Raw genomic sequence first — 18,254 nt, 5'->3', positions numbered from 1 at the left:
AAACTTCTCTCTGGTGTGTGTGTGTGTGTGTGTGTGTGTGTGTGTGTGTGTGTGTGTGTGTGTGTGTGTGTTTAGGGAGGGGGGGGGGGGGGTTCTGTAATAGCAGGGAAGAAAGAAAGAAACAGACAGATATACACTATATGACACTAAGATGATTATAGTCCTTAAATGCTTGGTACTGCTCTCCCAGTTTGGGAACATGAACATACAATGTTCATTATTTTCAAATTATTTCTTGTTGGTCCTTAAATTTTTTTTATTTCTGGTTTTTCAAATATTGTGAACAGCAAGCTATATGATGGATAAATGTGTACTACTGAATTCAAAAATAATGTTTTTTGAGTGATTCAGTGCATATACAAGGTGTACAACTTAGCTTCCACCGTTACCGGATAGGTGGCGACAACGGTAAGTAGCGGTCAAAAGAAACAGATCACAGATATCAGGCAGTTAGCTTGGGCCTCGGTCAACATAACCTCATTCAAACATTAGTTGATTTTTGTCTGCGTCGTAAAGTTGTTCTTGATTGAAAATGTCAGTTTACGAGCCCATTTCTTGTCATTTGTGGGTGGTGTTGCTGTTTTGTTTCAGTATGAAGAAAACAGTGGCTGTGCCTCATCGAATGCTCTCAAGTACGTATGGTAAAGACACTATTAGTGAAAGAACGTGTTGTGAGTGGTTTCAGCGCTTCAGGAATGGTGATTTTTAACGTCATAGACCAGTGTAGTGGTGGAAGAGAGAATGTTTTTGAAGATGCAGAATTGGAGACATTGCTGAGTGAAGACTCACATCAGACTCGAGAAGAAATGGCACGATTAATGGGAGTGACAGAGCAAGCCATTTCAAAACATCTCAAGGCTATGGGCATGATTCAGAAAGAAGGAACTGGGTCCCGTGTGAGACGTTGAACAGCGTTTGTGTGTTTGTGAACAGTTGCTTCAGAAGCAAAAACGCAAGGGATTTCTGCATCGCATTGTGACTGAGGGCGAAAAATGGATTCATTATGATAACCCTAAACACAACAAATCATGGGGATATCCTGGCCATGCTTCCACATCGAAGGCCAAACTGAATATTCACGGCTCCAAGATCATGCTCTGCATTTAGTGGGATCAGCTCGGCATCGTGTACTATGAGATGTTAAAACCAAGTTAAACAATCACAGGTGCTTGTTATCGAATGCAATTAATGCATTTGAGCAGAGAATTAAAAGACAAATGGCCTTAATACAGCGAGAGGCATGATAAAGTGATTTTGCAACATGACAGCACTCGGCCCCATCTTTCAAAAGGGGTCAAAACATACTTGGAAACATTAAAATGGGAAGTCCTACCCCACCTGCTGTATTCTCCAAACATTGCTCCCTCTGACTATCACCTGTTTTAGATCAATGGCACATGGTCTGGCTGACCAACACTTCCCATCTCATGAAGTCACAAATTGGATCGATTCGTGGATCACTTCAAAAGATGAAAAATTTTTTCGACGCGGTATTCGTACACTGCCCGAAAGATGGGAGAAAGTAGTGGCCAGCGATGGAAAATGCTTTGAATGATACATGTGTAACCAATTTGTTTCATTAAAGCCTCAAATGTTGGGGAAAAAACGGAAGAAGCAAAGTTGTACATCTTGTAAAGTTTCTTTTACTCTCTTCAGTTGTACTTTCCAATGCTAGATCGCTATACTAACTTTAAATTAATGGTCATTTATTAAGCAGATGTCATTAACTATTATTGCATTACAGGAAGTAAATGTGGTATCACTGAAGTAAATGTGGCATCACAGAAGCAAATGTATGTTTGTAGCATTAAATGAAGGCTTGTAATTAAGAAAAACAGTTCTACTTGCAAAGCTTTTCATGGAGCTAAGAAGGAAATATTTAATGAATTGCAGCTAAATGTGTCGGACAAATACAGTGAAATGTATTTTGTTTTTGTTTTTTTAACTTATCAGGACTGCCACAACTTTATTATGTCTGTCTACTCCGAAGACCTATTTCCAGGAGGCAAGTTAAAGAAACTCTGAACTGTGGAAAAACAGATATTTAATGCGTGAACTGGATTTAAAGAGAATCCATAGTGGAAAGATTCAAAAAGCTCTCCATACTCAACTGTATTCCTAGTCCTGAAGATTATGTAATAATGAGGAATACGAGGCAATAACAAATGTCAGTAGGTCCACAAAGGATGATTCTGATGATGGAAAAAATAGTGACCCTTCCCCAAAAAAAGACCTGTAACTGTATTAGGGATATGACAACTTCAGCTGTATTTATAGGTTTTACTTTATTTGCAATTGATTTCTGTGTCACATTACACCATCTTCAAACCCCTCTCTGATAACAGGTGATCTTGTGGATACTGGGTAATCATTATACATCCATAGAGAGTACAAAAAATCTATTTCCAATATGCTGAACTTTCTTTAAGGTGGTGTAGTGTAATATCAGCATTGATTGCAAATGGAATAGGACCTATAAGTGCAGTTGAAGGCATCAAACCTACCACATAAATACGCAATGCATGACCACAAAAGTGAAGCACACAGAAGACATTGTCAGATGTCAGTGTAGCTTCATACATGTACACACCACTGGCAGGTATATAAATGATTAGAATTGCAACTCCCTGTGAGATATAGAATGGCCACCAGAATGCATCAATGTTGTTTGTATTAAGTGTTCTTGCAAGACCTGGTAGTATATGTAATGGTTGTGAACAGTGTCGGATGTTGAGTAAGCATTTTGAAGGACAGGGAGGTGCCATATTGTTGTGCAAAAAAGCACACCTATCATATACACATGACCATTATCTGTGGGTGACCTGAACAGCCTGTGTGTGTGTGTGTGTGTGTGTGTGTGTGTGTGTGTGTGTGTGTGTGCTCTTTTCTTTTCTGATGAAGGCTTTGGCTGAAAGCTTACTGTGTAACAGTCTTTTCTGCCCGTATGCAATTATGGTGTGTAGTAATCTATCCTTTCCATAATTGTAGAAGTGGCCTTAGGTTAGATTTAAAACTTGCTTCACTAATTTGTCAGACACTTAATATTATTGGGCAAATTATCAAAAGTTTTTGTTGCTGCATAGCAAACTCCTTTCTTAGTACCTGAGAGTTTTAATAATGGACAATAAAGGTCACTTTTTTCCTCTTAGTGTTGTAGGTATGGACGTCACTACTCTTCTCAAATTGCCGTGGATTATTTATGACAAATTCCATTAGTGAATGTATGCATTGTGATGGTGCAGTTAAAATGCCTAATTCCTTGAAGAGTTATATACGTGATGACCACTGGTGAACACCACATACTAATCTTAACTGCTCACTTTTGTGCAATCAGCACTTTCTTTGTAAGTGATGAGTTGTTCCAGAAAATTATTCCATAATACGTCATTGAGTGGAAATGTGCAAAATATGTCAGGAGGTTAATCTGTTCTGTTTCTGTTGAAATTATACAAAGCATGCACTGAGGTTGACCCCTCACCCGTGGTAGAGTGGGAGATCAATCCAAAGTCTGGCAGGCAGTGAAAAACTTTCCGAGGGGCCAATCGTAGGGCCTCTCCAGTTCGTTTGACGAACAGGTTTCGGGTGTTATCTGTGGCTGACGATGTCTCTGAGCTGGATGCAGTCGTGTACCCTGTTCCAGAGGAAGCTTCTCGGCCCGCAAGGTCTGGGCATTGACAGAGTGTGGGTTTGCTGGTAGTTGGGAGCTCCAACGTTAGGCGCGTAATGGGGGCCCTTAGGAACATGGATGCAAGGAGGGGAAGGAAGCCAGTGTGCACTCCATGTGAATTCCGGGGTGAGTCATTCCAGGTGTGGAAAGGGTGCTTCCGGATGCCCTGAAGAGTACAGGGTGAAGCCAACTGTAGGTGGTGGCTCATACCGGTACCAATGACGTGTCTCGGTTTCGGACGGCTAGTGGAAATGGTAAAGACTGCCAGTCTTGCTTCCGAGATTAAGACGGAGCTCACCATTTGCAGCATCGTCAATAGAACCCACTGTGGTCCTTTGGTGCATAGCTGAGTGGAGGGTCTGAATCAGAGGCTCAGGCAGTTCTGTGACCGTGTAGGCTGCAGATTCCTTGACTTGCGCCATCAGGTGGTGGGTTTCTGGGTTCTGCTTAATAGATCAGGAGTCCACTACACAGTGGAGGCAGCTACACGGGTAGTGGGGACTGTGTGGGAGGGTCTGGGCGGTTTTTTAGGTTAGAGGGTCTCAGAGAACAACAGAAGGGGCGTCCATCTAAAAGTGGGCAGGTATAACACAATAAGGTCATTGTAGAAACAATTGGTATTGTAGTTGTAAATTCTCGTAGCTGTGTTGGGAGAGAACCAGAGCTCCAAGCCCTAATAGAAAGCACTGAAGCTCAAATAGTTGTAGATACAGAGAGCTCACTAAAGCCGGAAATAAGTTCAGCCGAAATTTTTTTCAAACAAATTAAGTGTTCAGAAAGGATATATTGAATAGAGTTGGTGGTGGAGTATTTATTGCTGTCAGAGGTAGTTTGCCTTGTAGCGAAATTGAAGTAGATAGTTCGTATGAAATAGTGTGGGTAGAGGTTATACCTGACAATCGGACTGAACTGTTAATTGGATCGTTTAACTAAGGGTACCTCGTACCACAACAAGCGTCTTCTCTCCCTGTTCCACTCCCAAACAGAGCGAGGGAAAAATGACTGCCTATATGCCTCTGTACGAGCCCTAATCTCTCTTACCTTATCTTTGTGGTCTTTCTGCGAAATGTAAGTTGGCGACAGTAAAATTGTACTGCAGTCTGCCTCAAATGCTGGTTCTCCTCGGTAGCGATTCACGAAAAGAACACCACCTTTCCTCTAGAGGCTCCCACCAGAGTTCCTGAAGCATTTCCGTAACACTCGCATGATGATCAAACCTACCAGTAACAAATCTAGCAGCCCGCCTCTGAAATGCTTCTATGTCCTCCCTCAATCCAAACTGATAGGGATCCCAAACGCTCCAGCAGTACTCAAGAATAGGTCGTATTAGTGTTTTATAAGCGGTCTCCTTTACAGATGAACCACATCTTCCCAAAATTCTACCAATGAAACGAAGATGACTATCAGACTTCTCCACAACTGCCATTACATGCTTTTCCCACTTCATATCGCTCTGCAATGTTACGCCCAAGTATTTAATCGATGTGACTGTGTCAAGCGCTACACTACTAATGGAGTATTAAAACATTACGGGATTATTTTTCCTATTCATCTGCAGTAATTTACATTTATCTATATTTAGAGTTAGCTGCCATTCTTTACACCAATCACAAATCCTGTCCAAGTCATCTTGTATCCTCCTACAGTCACTCAAATACGACACCTTCCCGTACATTACAGCATCATCAGCAAACAGCTGCACATTGCTATCCACCCTATCCAAAAGATCATTTATGTAGATAGAAAACAACAGCGGACCTACCACACTTCCCTGGGGCACTCCAGATGATACCCTCACCTCCGATGAACACTCACCGTCGAGGACAACGTACTGGGTTCTATTACTTAAGAAGTCTTCAAGCCACTCACATACTTGGGAACCAATCCCGTATCTTCGTACCTTAGTTAGGAGTCTGCAGTGGGGCACCGAGTTAAACGCTTTCCAGAAGTCAAGGAATATGGCATCCGTCTGATACCCTTCATCCATGGTTCGCAAGATATCATGTGAAAAAAGGGCGAGTTGTGTTTTGCAGGAGCGATGCTTTCTAAAGCTATGCTGATGCATGGACAGCAACTTCTCTGTCTCAAGGAAATTCGTTATATTCGAACTGAGAATATGTTGGAGAATCCTGGAACAAACCGATGTTAAGGATATTGGTCTGTAATTTAGAGGATCCGTCCTTCTACCCTTCTTATATACTGGCATCACCTGCGCTTTTTTCCAGTCGCTCGGGACTTTACATTGGGCAAGAGATTCGCGATAAGTGCAAGCTAAGTAAGGAGCCAATGCAGTAGAGTACTCTCTGTAAAACCGAATTGGAATCCCATCTGGACCTGGAGATTTATTTATTTTCAACCCATTCAGCTGCTTCACAACCCCAGGGATGTCTATCATTATGTCCTCCATACGGGAATCTGTACGAGACAAATGGTGGTGTGTTTGTACGATCCTCCTGCGTGAAAGATTTCTCAAATGCTAAATTTAAAATTTCAGCTAGAAGCCTTCGACCCGCTTACCGATTTTACGTAAGACCAGAATTTCCTTGGGTTTTCAGCAAGATCTTTTGCTAAGGTATGACGGTGGTAGTGGTTGAATGCTTCATGCATCGCTCTTTTTACAGCAGCACGAATCTCTACTAACTTTTGCCTGTCCTCATTCTCCCGGTCTTTCTTGTACCAAGAGTGCAACTGTCTTTGCTTCCTGAGCATTCTCCGAATTGCACTGTTAAACCACGGTGGGTCTTTTCCGTCTGTAACCCACTTTTTCGGCACATACTTGTCCAATGCGTGATTTACAATGTGTTTAAAATTTGCCCATAATTCTTCCACGTCCATCGTACCGGATGTAAATGAAGTTAATTCATTTACTAAGTGGGATGCTAACAACTGCTTATCTGCTCTAGCCTTTTTGACCGACTTTTCTACCTTTCGTAACCATAGTCGCAATGACAACATCATGATCACTAATCCCTGTCTCAACACTGACACCGTCGATGAGGTCTGGTCTGTTTGTGGCTACCAGACCTAAAATATTTCCATTACGCGTTGGATGTCGATTTAGCTGCTCAAGACAGTTTTCGGATAAAGTGTTCCAAAGTAATTTACACAACGGCTTGTCTCTACCACCTGTAATGAATCCATAGACATCCCAGTCTACACTAGGTAGGTTGAAGTCGCCTCCGACCAATATAGCATGATCCGGGTACTTCTGTGATACAGAATGCAGACTCCTTTTGAATGATTCTAGAACTGCCACAGTGGAACCTGGTGGTCGGTAATAACACCCAACAATTAATTTTATTTCCCCTAGCCCTGTTAATCGTGTCCAGATAACTTCACAATCACACTCTACTTCGACTTCAGTAGACACAATATTTTTGTCAACTGCAATGAAGACGCCACTCCGTATGGTGTCTAATCTGTCTTTCCGATACACGTTCCAATCCTCACTAAATATTTCAGAACTTCCTATCTCAGGGTTCAGCCAGGTCTCAGTCCGGAGAATAATTTGCGCGCCACATGCTTCCTGGAGGGCAGTAAATTCAGGAACTTTGTTCCGAACACTCTGGTAATTTACTGCTAATATCTTGATAGCTGAAGTGTCTTTACACTGAGTGTATCCTGATTTCCCTGCCTGCACGTCGACTGGTGAGTGTTCATCAGGACACCTTGCACTACTGCCTAGCCTAAAAAAAAAACCAAGTGCACGCCACAAGTAGTCTGCTACCCGAGTAGCCGCTTCCTTTGTGTAGTGTACCCCTGACCTATCTAGGGGCGTCCTACAATTCCCCACCCAATAGAGCAAGTCTAGAAATCTGCAGCCAGGACCGTCAGTCGACGAAGCCTCTGGTTGAGACCCTCCACTCGGCTACAAACCAAAGGACCCCGATCCACTCTGGGAACGATGCTGCAAATAGAGAGCTCTGCTTGCACCCCGCGTGCGAGGCCAGCGGTCTTCACCAAATCTGCCAGCCGCCTGTACGAACTGAGGATCGCCTCAGAAACCAAGTGACAGGCATCATTGGTGCCGACGTGAGCAACTACTTGCAGACGACTGCACCCCGTACGCTCGATAGCCGCAGGCAAGGCCGCCTCCACATCTTGGATGAGGCCTCCCGGCAGACAGAGTGCACGTTGGATTTCTTTCCATCCCTATACGCTATTTCCCTCAGGGGCTCCATCACCCACCTAACGCTGGAGCTCCCAGTAACCAGCAAGCCTTTGCCCCCATGTGCCTGCTCGGGCCCTGCTGAAGGAGCGGCCATCTGCCCACTGACAGGATGAATGGGCGAGGCCAGCACATCAGTAGTAAGACGCAATCAATACCTTCACTGCACGATAACAACGATGAAGTCACTGATGACAGTGTCACTAAAGCAGAGTTATTAAACATGGTTTACCGAAACTCCTTCACCAAAGACGAGGAAGTAAATATTCCTGAATTCCAATCAAGAACAACTGCCAAGATGAGAAACATAGAAGTAGATATCCTCGGTGTAACAAAGCAGCTTAAATCACTTAATAAAGGCAAGGCCTCTGGTCCAGATTGTATACCAGTCAGGTTCCTCTGAGTATGCTAATAAAATAGCTCCATATTTAGCAATTATATACAACCACTTGCTCACATAAAGATCCGTACCTAAAGACTGGAAAATTGCTCAAGTCACACCAATACCCAAAAAGGAGTAATCTGCTGAATTACAGGCCCGTATCACTAATGTCAATTTGCAGTAGGGTTTTGGAACATATACTGTATTCGAAAATTATGAAGTATCTCGAAGAAAACGGTTTATTGACATATAGTCAGCACGGATTCAGAAAATATCGTTCTTGTGAAACACAACTAGCTCTTTATACTAATGAAGTAATAAGTGCTATCGACAGGGGATGTCAAATTGATTCCATATTTTTAGATTTCCAGAAGGCTTTCGACACCGTTCCTCACAAGCATCTTCTAAGCAAACTTCGTGCCTATGAAGTATCGCCTCAGTTGTGCGACTGGATTCGTGATTTCCTGTCAGAAAGGTCACAGTTCGTAGTAATGGACGGAAAGTCATAGAGTACAACAGAAGGAATATCCGGCGTTCCTCAGGGTGGTGTTACAGGCTCTCAATTGTTCCCGATCTATATTAACGGCATAGCCCTATTAGATTGTTTGCAGGTGATGCTGTCATTTACTGTCTTGTAAAGTCATCAGATGATCAAAACGATTTGCAAAATGATTTATATAGGATATTTATATGGTGTGAAAAGTGGAAATTGGCCCAGAATAAAGAAAAGTGTGAAGTTATTCACTTGAGTACTAAAAGAAATCAGCTAAATTTCGATTTAGCAGTAAGTCACACAAATCTGAAGGCTGTAAATTCAGCTAAATACTTAGGGATTACAATTACAAATAACCTAAATTGGAAGGATCACATACATAATATTGTGGTAGAGCAAACCAAAGACTGCGATTCATTGGCAAAATACTTAGAATGTGCAACAGGTCTACTGAAGAGACTGCTTACACCACACTTGTCCGCCCTATTCTTGAGTATTGCTGTGAAGTGTGGGATATGCATCAGGTGAGACTGATGGATGACATCGAAAAAGTACAAAGAAGGGCAGCTCATTTTGTATTATCGCGAAATAGGGGAGATAGTGTCACAGACATGGTACGTGAATTGGAGTGGCAATCATTAAAACAAAGGCATTTTTTGTTGCCATGTTATCTTTTCATGAAATTTCAATCAGCAGTTTTCTCCTCAGATTGCGAAAACATTCTGTTGGCACCCACCTACATAGGGAGAAATGATCATCACCATAAAATAAGAGAAGTCAGGGCTTGCACAGAAAAATTTAAGTGCTCATTTTCCCCGCATGCTGTTAAGAGAGTGGAATGGTAGAGAGACAGCTTGAAGGTGGTTCATTGAACCCTCTGCCAGGCACTTTATTGTGAATAACAGAGTAATCACTTAGATGTAGATGATTGCAATTCATTTTTTCTGTTTGTCTCTTTCAAGAAATCTACATTGAAATCCTCACAAACTACAGACAGAAAATGCTGTAGAAATTTTTACATGTGCTTTCTGTGGTCACACTTAAAACATGAGTGTATTAAATAAAGGTGAGCGCAACTATTATATCTCAAAATACTAGCTTGAGTGATCAGGAAGGTATAGATAAAAGCAACAAATATTAATAGATCAGGCCATATACGCAGTCTTTGTGTAGAGGATACGTAACTGTCACAGTCTTTAGACTGCAGCTTCTTATGGTTCAAAATGTTTATAATCTCTCACATGCACACAGCCACCTGCATTCAATGGTAACACACACATGCAAGTAAGGTAGGTGTATTATGAAAAGCATAAACTGACATGCTGAGTTGAAGACATGTGCAACAAAAAGTCTGTTAGAGACTGAACTTTTGGCCAAAGCCTTCCTCAGTAAAGAAAACATTCACACAAAGAAGCTCACGTATGCACATGATTGCTAACTCAGCCACTGCAGCCAGAAGGCAACTGCTGTGTTGAGCAAAAGCAGTAGCCACGAGTGGCCTTTGGGAGGGGTGGGGAGGGGAGGGGGGAGGATAGCAGGGCAGTGGTGGTGGAAGATAAGAGCACTACCTGGCAGAGTGTGAAGGGCTAGATGGTGGCAAGACACGGTTGCCAGCTGCAGTGTCAAGAGGATGTGGGGTAGGGAGGAATGGGCAGAGCCTCCACCCAATGGTTTCTACCCCTTCTGTCTTATCACCACCTCCTAATTCATATTCCCCCCCTCCCACAAAATATGCCACTCTCTTTCAACACAACCACCGGTCTTTTCCCCTTCTGTGGTCCTCTGCTTTTCTGCCCACCCCACACCTCATGACCTCCTGGTACTGATAATGTTCAAGTTGCTTTTAGGTTGCAGTTTTGGGACATTAAGTAATCATCATAATTTCAAGTTGGTATACATTGGTGAGACTAGATAGGTGGATGGAGGGGAGGGGAGTTGCACAGTTGTATGCCTATTGATAATCCACATTATAATAGAAGGCATCTTGTATGCCAGTGAGAGGATAGTCCTCATCTGTAGACTTGCTCAATACTAGCTTAAGCTGCTGTTGTACTGAGTTCTGGAACTGCTGTTTTATGAAACATAATTTACACCCTCAAACTAAAAATAATAATAATTGGTTCATTGCCTCTCTCCCTGTCCTCTTCTATTGGTCTCTGTTATTGACCATGTTCTTGTCGGCTCCTAGTGTCTCCAGGTCTATCTTGATTAAACTTTCCCTATTTAACACATTATAATATGCAAACTTGGTAGTGTTTATTTCCAGAGTATGGGGTCCAGTTCCAACTACGGCCACCAGCTGCTGTGATCAGTCATCGTGATTCATAGTCTCCCACCACTGACCAGTCACAGTTCACTTGCTGACAAGTTAACATGAACTTGGACAAAAGGAGCAGGGCATTATTGGGGAAGCTCTATTATCAAAGCAACAGTAATGCAGCACTTGCACTTCAAGAAAATCGCCGGCTGAAAGGATTATGGAAGGGTTCTCTTTCTCCAGCTGCTGTGCGGAGCTTGATAGAGAACTGAATGTCGCTCCAGTAAGAGGCTGACAACCGATTGCACCACAGGTGGTTGATGAAATCGCTGTTGCTATGGCAGACTATGCTGCGCACAATTCCCGATCATCAGGCAGTGCGCATGCTGTGTCACGACAGTTGAACATCCCATGGTCCATTGTGCAGAAAGTGCTTTGAACCATTCTCAAGTATTATCTGTACAAGATCAATATCGTACAGCAGCTTGCACCACTAGTTGCAATGTGTTGACTTCGCACTCCATTTCCTCTCAAATATTGAAGTTGACGAGAGCTGGCCCTGGACCATCCTATGAACAGATGAAGTTCACTTTTCTCTGACTGATAAGGTGAACACGCAGAATTGCCGAGTGTGGGGATTTTCTCCTCCAGTCAGTGTGCATGAAGTTCCTCTGTGTGGTGAACGTGTCACCATATGGTGTAGCTTCACAGCTATGTTCATTCTTTTTTGAACAGGTTGGCGCTCAAGGGCCAAAGATGTGCAGCGTGACTGGCCAGCGCTAATGCAATATGCTTTGCCAGCAAATGTCATACCCGCCCTAAAGGAGAGAAGCACATTGAACTCTACAGTTTTCATGCAAAATGGGGCCCCACCACACATTGCTCGTAAAGTTCACCTTCTTTTACGAAACACATTTGGAAATGACCAAATTATCAGCCATCATTTCCAAATGCTTAGCTGGCAAGACCATCTGATCTCACTCCCTGTGATTTCTGGCTGCGAAGCTACCTGGAGGACAGGGTTTACCAGGGGAAACATTCAGACATGTGCTGATCTGAAGTGCAGTATATCAAGAGAGGCAGCCAGCACACCTACGGACATGCTTTGTTCTGCTGTGCAGAACACAAACCTGTGCTTTCAGACTCTTCGGGACACTGACAGGCGCCATATTGAGACCCTTTTGTAGCAATAATGGTAACATTAGAAAAAAGATTAAGGCAAGGCAAACCTACGTTAATGTAGACTTAGAGAAAGCTTTTGACAATGTTGAGTGGAATACTCTCTTTGAAAAGGGTATTTACAATTTATACAGAAAGCAGATGGCAGTTATAAGAGTCAAGGGACATGAAAGGGAAGCAGTGGTTGGGAAGGGAGTGAGGCAGGTTTGTAGCCTATACCCGATGTTATTCAATCTGTATATTGAGCAAGCAGTAAAGGAAACAAAAGAAAAATTCGGAGTAGGTATTAAAATCCATGGAGAAGAAATAAAAAGTTTGAGATTTGCCGATGACATTGTAATTCTGTCAAAGACAGCAAAGGACTTGGAAGAGCAGTTGAACGGAATGGATAGCGTCTTGAAAGGAGGGTATAAGATGAACATCAACAAAACCAAAACGATTATAATGGAATTAAGTCGGGTGATGCTGAGGAAATTAGATTAGGAAATGAGACACTTAAAATAGTAAAGGAGTTTTGCTATTTGGGGAGCAAGATAACTGATGATGGTTGAAGTAGATACGATATAAAATGTAGACTGGCAGTGGCATGAAAAGCGTTTCTGAAGAAGAGAAATTTGTTAACATTGAGTATAGATGTGAGTGTCAGGAAGTCATTTCTGAAAGTATTTGTATGGAGTGTAGCCATGTATGGAAGTGAAACATGGACGATAAAAAGTTTGGACAAGAAGAGAATAGAAGCTTTGGAAATGTGCTGCTACAGAAGAATGCTGAAGATTAGATGGGTAGATCACATAACTAATGAGGAAGTATTGAATAGGATTGGGGAGAAGAGAAGTTCGTGGCACAACTTGACTAGAAGAAGGGATCGGTTGGTAGGACATGTTCTAAGGCATCAAGGGATCACCAATTTAGTACTGGAGGACAGCGTGGAGGGTAAAAATCGTAGAGGGAGACCAAGGGATGAATACACGAAGCAGATTCAGAAGGATGTAGGTTGCAGTAGGTACTGGGAGATGAAGATGCTTGCACCGGATAGAGTAGCATGGAGATCTGCATCAAACCAGTCTCAGGACTGAAGACCACAACAACAACAATAACAACAGTGCTTGACTTAGTCACAGATAGGATTGTGGAAATTGGAAAGATTCTGTTACAATTTGATCTCTGATTATTTTGCACAGTGTGTTAAGTTTTGGGGACCTCAGTTAAATTTCTTAACTGGTTGCCATTTAGGATAGTGGCCCATTGTGTCAACTAGTCAGTTTATTGATTGTATGGAAGTCCAATACTTTCTGCTGAATGGCATTCTCTCTTTACAAGAGATTGCCAGATTTGCAGTTCATATTGTGCAAATCTTGCATATGAAGTTTCCGTATGGTCATTGCAAGTAAGGTGTCAGATTTGCAGTTCATATGGTGCAAATCTTGCATATGAAGTTTCCGTATGGTCATTGCAAGTAAGGTGCCACAGTAGGTGGAGGTGACTGTCAGTTAATACTGCTTACTTTATGAAAATGGTATGATCCGTTCTACTCTGTTCTGTTTGCTATTACAAAATACGATTGTAACATTGTCTCATTATAACAGCCTAATAATATTACTATGTTTGCATCAGATATTAATTTAAAATTACTGATAGCACAGTCAGACTAATGATGGAAATCCTGTCATTCAGTTGGAAGGGTTTGGGAAAAGCCACATCATAATAGTTGATAATCATCAGTCTTCATTGCAGGAACTGTATTTCAACAGTTAACGTTAGGAAGCTAGCAGGATGGTGATTGTTTTCTGGAAAAATTGGAATTCTCAGGATATTAAATTTCACCTGAAAATCTCAGGGAATTTCTTAAAATCCCAGTGAATTCTGTATTTTTAACCTAGCATTGTTATTTTATTTTATTGATCATTATAAGTAAAAAAAATTGAAATACAGATATTGTTATTAATGTGTAAAAACAACTGTTAAGCAACTGCTTATTGGCTAGTATATCTCAACTCTGAGCAGAGAAAAGTTATGTGATGTGTAATGCCAACCTCCCCTTTAATTTATCAAGAGCTTCTTATGACATTTTTCTCCCCATACTACTTCCAGTTTGAATGATAAACCTTTGGCAGTAATTACATCAGCCACTTGTATGTATCTATACGTGTTTTCTTGTCTAATGCTGCTCAGAACAGAAATGTTCAGTTTCCTTAGCATCGTGACCTTTGTGATGTTGATGATCTATGTAATGGAGATTTGCCTTACAAAATTGCTTAAAGCATAACAAGTGTATTGTAGCACCACAACTATTTTTCGGCACTACTAAGTAAAATAGCAGCAGTGCCACAGCTGTCGCAAATTGGCTGCAGATTCCAGGTGTGGAGTGGACCAAAACATTGCTGCATCAGATGCAGCAATACCAGTAGTTGGTTTCCCAGCTGATTTCCCACTCTGGACCAGGGACCAACCAGTGCAGGTGTATAGGTGAACATAACTCTCTAAATGTTTTATGCTGTAAAGTCCATTTCCTTGTTGGTGGTGACCATCAAGTTGTTACCCAACTATTTCTTTATTCATGATATATGAGAAAGAAATTAATATATTAACCTGAAAATTTGTAATAGCTACCTGGAAAAACCTGGAACTCTTCGGGAACTTCTTAAAGTTTGAGCAGCCACTCAGGTTATTATGGTAGCGATTACAATTAAATAGACCTTAACTCCTGTATAAAGTATCAGTTGTTTGTTAAAAGCAAAGTCTTTGATCCAAATCTTAAGACGTATACTTACTTACCTCCTCGAAGTCTTACGGAAACCACCTGTAAACAGGCACTGTCTCTCATATTAATAATTGGATGGTTTACGGTCAAATGGCCTCACTGGTATATAAAGTAATAACATTTTTTTGACCTTCCACATGCATCAAGTGAGTAAATATCCAGGAGCTTTTGGATGTGTGCTTCTCAGCCATTGTCAAATGATGGTTATCATATAATTCTGGTTGCTGTCCTTGAGTAGCAGTGTCGCTGCCTATGATGTCATTGGTGCTCACTCCGGCACCATGCAAGGTAGTGATTTTGTTTTGTACCCATTTCAACCTTCCAGTGACTGGGTTGAAGTGGGCACTGCAGGTGTGCATAAAAAATATTACATTATATGGTGCTGGACATGCATCAATGATGTCACAGGTGGTAGTAGAGTATATAAGGACAACAGCAGCAACCACATGACAGTCTATTACTTGACAATGGCTGACAAGCACTCATCCAAAAGCTCATGGATTTTTAACCACTTGATGAAGCTGGGAGCTTAAGAATATTTTATTGATTAGGTGGTTCTCTCCTTTTAAACAAGAGCATATTAAAAACAAATCTCATGAGAATGTAGACTTGCTTCAATGCTGTTATAAGAATTCCCAAGGTGTTCAGTAGTGCACTATATATAAATACACTGTCCATCATCCATGTGGCATGTTGTTCCACAAAAAACACCATTCATATCTGGATTCAGGTGCTCCAATAATTTATCCAGTATGACATACAGGTTTGGGAATATGCAGAGTAAACCAGGAGTTCAAGGGGAAAAATATTATGATCACAAAATGAGCTGTATTCAGTGCCTTCTGAGGGTTCCAAGTACATACATGCCAAGAACGATTCATGTATTCTCAGTCTAATAGTAAAATTTATCATAATCAAGGTAGTCTGTTTAACTGTAAAGTGGGAACTAATTCTTCACTTCAATGTATTACTTGTATCCTTATTCAGCACCAGACCTGAATCTGTAACAAACGTATCATTGACAAATGAAACACTTCAGTGACAAGTCATTGATTTGTATTAGGAAAAGAAGTGTGTAAAATTTGAAATCAAAGGAGAATGATGCCCCAAGTTACAACTCATCTGAAGTATTTTTGCCGTTGAAAAGTGAACGTGCTTATAATTGTTGGCAAAAATATGTCGCAACCATTGAAGGAATACAAATGTCAGACAAAATCTGCTTCAAAACATTGTTAACTTTTGCCCACTTTTCAGCATTAATGTACTTGTAATTCATGTGCAGTAGTGTACTGCAAATAGTAATTGCAACTAATTATTATAGGCAGTCTTAAGTTCTGTAGTAAAAATTAATAATTGTTAGGTTAGTACTTCTGGTGTGGTTTCCTCTTCAGCTGGTCCCTCATTGTAACCAAATTAGTTTTGGTTACCTTTACTTAGCAGCAGATTCACTCCTGACAGAATACTAAGTACAACCAACCCAGTGACTGCTATAACATTATTTTATGTTACTTATATTGGATGACAGTTACTGGTAACAGATTTCTGCTAGCCTGTTATTTCAGTGTTATATTATAACCACCCACATTTTACAAGTTCCTTTGCTTGACACACAGAATTTAGTGGCAGTTTCTGCAGATGTTTCCTGATTATTCTAAAGTTGCTTTGGTTCTTGTAACACCTGGGAAAAGCAGCATGCGTTATTCTTCTTGGGTTTTCTGGTGAATGCTAAAATCAGTTTCACAGAATATTTCAGTGGCCTCCTCTCCCAGCATCTTCAAGGGAGATGCTGTTGCTGGGTCGTGGCAAACTGATGCCAGCAGCAGAGACAATGATCTTATATAGTCCACAGAAAATGCGCAAGAAGTACGTCAAAATCTATCGGTGCTTTCTCCAATATAATGTGTAAATGCAGGGTGTAAACAGTATAAGCTGCCAAAATTTCACGATGGTACATCTTGGTGTGTTTGGCAAAAAAGTTTAATGAAATATCGTATCACGTTCTGTATTTTTGTATTCCTAAAGGACAGATATTTGTAGGTTTGTAAGTAGACTCATTCCTGTTTACATTGTCAACTGATGGCACACGACCTTGTTTGTGTATTACCAACATGAGCGCAGCGGTCAGAGAAAGGCAACAGACGAACCAGAGCAGTGTAAATATTGGATGTGTACAATGATGCAGCGCAGTGGCTATGTACTACCGAAACAAGCAAATTAAACAGTCATTGGGTTGTCAAGAATGTGTAATTTGTTTTACATAAATAATCAGTTAAGTACAATCAGATGTTTTCTCTACTACATCATCACAATAATGGAGGTCATGGTTGTAAAGAAAAGCTAATATAAAATAAAATGTGTTTCTCTTAGTGCAACATCAACCAATTGCCATGTAATTTTTTGAACATCAATTACAACCAGCTGTTTTCTGTTTTTACGACAATACCATAACAAAAATTATATTTCAATTATTTTCCTTTTCTACAACAGTACCATAATGAAAATGAAACCCTAATTACTTTGTTTTGTGTTACACCAGTACTACAATAAGTGTTCAAAATGCTGCCATTTGATTCGACAATTGCTTCATTACAGCAAAACCAGTTTCGTGGCACTTAGTCACATACATGCGTATTTGCGTTCGTGATACTGGCGGCATCGAAAATCCCCATCGTAAGTTGTCCACATTATATGTTTGCTTAGTGTAAATCAGTTCTTTCGTATGACCTCAAAAGTAAAAATCCAGTGGATTTAAAGCAGGACTACGCACTGGCCGTCAGCTTGAACCAAAATTTCCTATCCATCGCCCTGGAAATTGTCTATTCAAAAACCTTCGTATTCTGTGGCCAATGAGGGGTGGAGTAGTCACATTATGACTTATTGCTAATGGAATATTTTCCAGTAAATATGGTTGCAATGTCTCTTCTAGAAACGTTCGGTAATTGTTGCCAGTCAATCGAGCAGGTAAAACGTAAGGCCCAATAACGTAATACGTCAATTAAATCTGCCCATACGTTCACAGAAAAGTGGCACTGAAAATGTGTTGCTACTACTTGGCGCGGTTATGGAATTTAGTTATTCTGTTGCAAGTGAAACACGCTTAATCTGTGACGAGCAATTACACAAAATCATGCTGTGCACTTCCTAACAAAGACCTCTCTTGAGAATTCTTGTCCCAGAGGGAAATCTCCTGTTTCAAAGAGCAATGAATTACAGCATGTGATATACTCATTTGGCGGACGATGCTTCTAGTTCTGTGAGTAGTATCTTCATGGATGTGCCCCAGAATTTGTTTCTCAGCTTCCTATGTATGTTCTATGCATTGTCAGCCAATGTTGCCTGTGTTTGTG

General features: G+C 41.1%; 1 protein-coding gene across 2 annotated transcripts in view; it reads left to right on the top strand.

Annotated features, from left to right (window-relative positions):
• Positions 1–18,254, top strand: part of LOC126174517 (PAS domain-containing serine/threonine-protein kinase) — a 284,535-nt gene that overhangs the window by 147,649 nt on the left and 118,632 nt on the right. The gene's annotated exons all lie outside the window — the stretch shown is intronic.

The sequence above is a fragment of the Schistocerca cancellata genome, chromosome 1, assembly GCF_023864275.1.
Source record: "Schistocerca cancellata isolate TAMUIC-IGC-003103 chromosome 1, iqSchCanc2.1, whole genome shotgun sequence".
In the NCBI taxonomy this organism is placed as follows: Eukaryota; Metazoa; Arthropoda; class Insecta; order Orthoptera; family Acrididae; genus Schistocerca; species Schistocerca cancellata.
This window is presented reverse-complemented; position numbering and strand designations above follow the sequence as displayed.